Genomic DNA, 5387 nt, shown 5'->3' on the forward strand with positions numbered 1-5387 from the left:
CAGCTGAAAAGGACCTGTCATGATAAGGTAATCATGTCAGTTGACTTGTTACTGACTTAATTCTAAGAATTGTTGGTGCACATTTTAATCATTTCCTCAAAAGTTCAGATGACAAGAAGAAAACCCCAGCTGGAATTGACGTTGACGAGCATACACAAATCGTTTTTGATGGATGAAGTTTATGCCGTCACCTCAAGCAATGGGACACTTGTCAGCCATTCAGTGCCTAAGACAATGAAAAGATGAAGTTGGAGAGTCTGGACAGCAAGGTAAAGGAGGTGAAGTACAAGGATCAGAAAATAGAAATGGGACAAGACCCCACAGTTGCATTGAGAAATAAAAAGATAGAGGGGTTGGACAGCAAGACTGAAGAAAGCAAGTGCAAATAGAGGTAGATTAAAAGTCTAAACAATGTGCACTGACGTATACCGCCTCCCCCCCCACCCGCCCCATCCCCTACGGGATACAGGTATAGATGCCTTGTTTCAAAAAGTAACATCTGCCTTTGGATTAAGCTAATACATTTTCAGACATTTACACTTCTAGAATATTAACTGGCAGAATCAAAATTCGGTTCACCTATCCAGTGGTCCTGTGCCCCAGTTTTCCATTTAACTTTCAAAGAGAAAAGTAACCTCTAAAATCTGGAAAGAAAGGTCTTGGCTAACTTGGAAAGTGCCCTGAGTTTTCGATGAGCGAGGCCCTGTTTCTTTATTTGTTTATGTACTTATTTTTTTTTTCTATTAACTGACCTCCGACCACATGAGACGAAAGGAAGGTGAGGTGGAGACAAAACCACAGCGCTGGAGAACGCGTCTTCATGGTGTTCGATGAGCACCGCCTTTCTCTGGAAGATGTTTTCGGTTACTGAACACTCCTGCCCATCACACGAAGGCCCAGACACACTGAATTCTCTGGAGGTATTACAGCAGCCGGGAGCTGTAACACTGGATGCCTCTGGACGAGAAGTTCCTGTGAAAAGTGTTGCAAACATATTGGAGACAGGTGTGTGTGTGTGTGTGTGTGTGTGTGTGTGTGCGTGCGTGTTTCACTGTTTTCAGTGTCATCTCTACAGCCCCTGTAAATAACACACCTAATGCGAAGGCGTTGATCAAGATAATACGCTACTACTTAGTAATACCACACTTCGTTAGAAAATCTCATTTACCCACAACACGAAATGAGACCCACCAGCGAATTATAAAGAGCTACAGTAATTGAGTAACCGATTTTGTTACACGATTAGCCGAGAAATTCATTACAACTGTTTGTGGTCTGTAGACATGAAGGGGATCCGAATCCAAATTGTCTTGCACCTTTGGCAACTCCGGCGAATAGGAGCCAATCTTCGTTGGCAGCTGTTTTGGAACTGAGATCGAAGGTCGAACGATCTGATACGAATGAAGAAATAATGAGAAACAAAGGTCTCAGTCTGGCTTCAGTTGAAACGGACTGACGATTTTAATTGGAAACACTTCGTATGTAGATATGACAAAACAGTCCTGTAGATCTTGTGTTTGTCCTTCTGACAAAGGCAGAATAAACTCCAGTTTGTCATTTTGATTCTACATTCATAATTTTAAGACTAAACTGTCATAAACCTAAGTAGGGCTCATATCCTTAATAACTTTTAATTCATGCATTTGTTCATTTATTTTTCCCCATTTTCGTTAAGTTAGATCTCCTCTTCATGTATTTACCTTAACTCCTCTTGCTTCTTTCTGATGAACACCGTATTCTTTTGGCAGCTTTAGAAACAACCCCCACTGTAAGAAAAGTGATGGACTCCTAAAGAGGCAGGAACCAACCCAGGAACCCATACTACAAGTACCACACAGTCGAATTGGAGGACTGTGATAGACAGACAGACAAAAAAAAAAAAATAAATAAATAAATAAATAAATAAAATAAAAATAAAAATAAAAATAAATAATAATAATATTGTGATGTGTCGGATACTGTTACGACCATGTCGGGTGATTGTATGTTAGTATCTATTAAAATAAAAAGTAGATGATAGTCTTTTAATAATTATGCTCATCGCAATAACAGGGGTTGTGGCTTCTAATTGCCTTTTATCATTAGCCACTATCTTCATAATCTTGGTAGCACAGGAAGTTTATTAGTTCCGCGGAATCAGAGTAATTTATTTCTGGTGACAGAAATTAATTTCTCGGTGTGATTCGGATCCCACAATAAGCTGTAGGCCCCGCTGCTCAAGTAACCAATTGGTTCCTAGCCACGTAAAAAAAAATATCTAATCCTTCGGGCCAGGCCTAGGAGAGTTGTTAATCAGCTCAGTGGTCTGGTAAAACTAAGATATACTTACTTACTTAGTTACTTACAGTGAGCATTACTTGAGGTTCTTTGCAGCGTATCTTCGGCCCCTACCTGCAAACCTCTTTCATTCCTTTTACTGTACATGTTAATATTTTTCAGCGCTCAAGAATTCTTCAGGTCCCAGCACTTAGTCCGTGTCCCAAATTTTATATTTACCTGAAGTCTGCGAATGTTCCGCAAGTCAGCTTGTCTGTGCCTTACGTAAAGAAGAATATCTCTTCACAAATTGAAGTTACATTAATGCCCCTGAGCATATAAATCCCCCATATTCTCTCCTCCAGAGCGGATAACTTTACCAAACAGGAAATGAATCATATTTATTTAAATGACGTGCAGAGGGTACTGTTTTGGGACTGAAATCGACTGTCGAATTATCTGATACGACTGAAGAAACAATTCTATGCTGTCCTACTTGCCTCGGTACCCTACTTCCTAATCACACATATTATACTTATATTACCTTAGGAAGGCCGCGAGAGGACTGTACTTCACCCCAAATTAGAATATACTAAAGGATTCTTTTTTTTTATTTGCATATACCTCTAATGACTAAGAATTGGGTTATGAATTTAGACATTTGCACGTATTCCGTATATGCACAGAAATATTCTGAAAGTCCAATTTGATTTAAAGCCACACTACCCCTTCAACTGCAAGTACGTTCCTATCGAGACTGAAATTTTAAATTGTTCTCATTTAGAAATTTCCTAAAATACTCTATACTCTGTCTTTTTCCATCTGTCCACCCGCCTGTGGTGTTTGCGTATGGTAACACTGCGTCCTGGGCTTTAGATAGTCATGCTATGTGTAAGTTTTAGGTAAACAAAAGGATATCTGGGTGTACATTTGCAACTGAAAAGTGTTTTAATAATTTACTGAATGCGAATTACACCATTAATATTCGAAATAGGATATTGCTATTATTGTTGAATGTAAGCTAAATGTAACTATCTAAAGTCGGGGACGCAGTGTTACCATACGCAAACACCACAGGCGGGTGGACAGATGGAAAAAACCGAGTATAGTAAGTATGTAAGATAGAAGTCAGAGCGAAATTAAGACAGAATGAAAATGTTAAGAATAATTAGCTTCAGGACTGTGCCAGAGAAAGACTAAGGAAAGAACACTTCACGCTACTCTCTCTCTCTCTCTCTCTCTCTCTCTCTCTCTCTCTCTCTCTCTCTCTCTCTCTGGGAAACGTCACTAGCTGAAGAAAAAAAAGTAACTGCAGTGTAGAAGAAAATCTTATAATAGTTTTCAGATCGAGTGACCCCTTTTTCCCTAAGAGAATTTAATTTCATTCCAATCCCCAGTCCCCAAGAGAAAGAAAAGGCCATTGTGACTTCGTATGTGTGTTCATAGTCTTGAAAATATCTTTTTTTATTAGAAGTGTTTGTTATTATTAGCCCCCAAATAACTGATCATTATTCAGCGGTTGTAATATGTATGTTAGCCATAAGATCAAAACTGAAGATAATTTTATCTTCAGACAATTATCAGGTAGGAATGAGTTGATTGAAACACACAAGTTTAAATTACGAAACACTTCGGACTGCATACTGACTAATAAGTTCATTACAAACCACCAGTAATAAAATAATGAAAGTTTCTCTTAAATTTCAAGTCAAATTCTGTCATCTGACTCGGCACTTGGGAGGATGATAAGATTCAAGACGTTTGACTGGGGTCCTGCTGGTGGGAGATAACGTTAATTTCAAGAGATAAGTTTCACCTTTGCATCGTAAAATGTAATGAAATTTACTCACACAGTCACGGAATCAACACACATCTGTCGGGGAATTAACTGTATACAGGTTGTACATCGAGGTTCAGCAAACCCCCCCCCAACTCCCAGAGGCAAATTCCCGGGATGTATACTATAGTAGATTCACATCAGCCGTGCATCTGATGTCCAGGCCAGTCTCTTACGACGCTTCAGATTGGCTGTTGATAGGCCAGTCACAGGGCTAGAAACTCTCAGTCTCTCGAGAGAGAGTTCACAGAGGCTGGGTGTATGTTTCACCTCTTCTGAGGGATGCATCTTTCAAAAGTATCCCTCAGGTGAGGTGGAACATACATCCTGCCTATTTGAACTCTCGAGAGAGAGACTGAGAGCTTCCAGCCCTGTGATTGGGTTATCAACAGCCCAATCAGGAGCGTTGTAAGGGACTGGCCTAGACATCAGATGCACGGTTGATGTGAGCCTACTAGAGTTCTGCACCAGCCCCGTTTTTTATTTTTATTTTATTTTTATTTATTTATTTATTTTTTTTTTTTGCTCGATTAATAATATCATCTGGTTTCCCATCTGGCTCTTGGTCGTTTGACGGTGGAGCATTCCAGGGTTTCTGTAGGTTACTCTTGTCTGGCGATTACTTCTTGATTACTTCGTCCAGAATCTTTTCATTGCCTCTTTTTATGGCAATTATCACTGTGGTTTCTGTGTCTAGAATAGTATGGGTGTCTATAACGTGAAAATAATGCAGCTGAGGCTGGACAGTCTGACGTGTGACTGTAGAATGAATAGCAAATAAAAGTAAAATACAGAATACATTCCCAGCGGCTGTTATGCTACTTTTTCGACTGGCACCGTATCCTTTGTATTTATTTATTGAATTTACCGGTTGAAAGAAAATGCTCATGATTGGGTGTTTTTCAGCTAATGCCTCGAGACTCATAATTCCCCCTCGTTTTGGAGCTGTGGAATATTTATCCAATGTTCGCCTTGAAATGTCTGTTTTGTCACATTTCACTCATGACATTTGCTTGCTGTTGTGAACATGTCCCGCGTTCTTTGAGGATCTCGCCATAACCGTCAGCGTCCTCACTTTGAGGCTTTGGGATCTGTAGGCGACCTTATTCTTCTTGAAATCCTGAGATGGGGAATATAGACTAGAATTTCTTTGCAGCGTGCCCTCGGCTCCTAGTAGCAACCCCTTTAGTTCCCTTTGCTGTACCTCCGTTCATGTTCTCTCTCTTCCATCTTGCCATCCACCCTCTCCTAACAGTTGCTTCATAGTGCAACAGCTTTGAGGTTTTCCTTCTGT

Source organism: Macrobrachium nipponense, chromosome 39 (assembly GCF_015104395.2).
Source record: "Macrobrachium nipponense isolate FS-2020 chromosome 39, ASM1510439v2, whole genome shotgun sequence".
Taxonomy (NCBI): Eukaryota; Metazoa; Arthropoda; class Malacostraca; order Decapoda; family Palaemonidae; genus Macrobrachium; species Macrobrachium nipponense.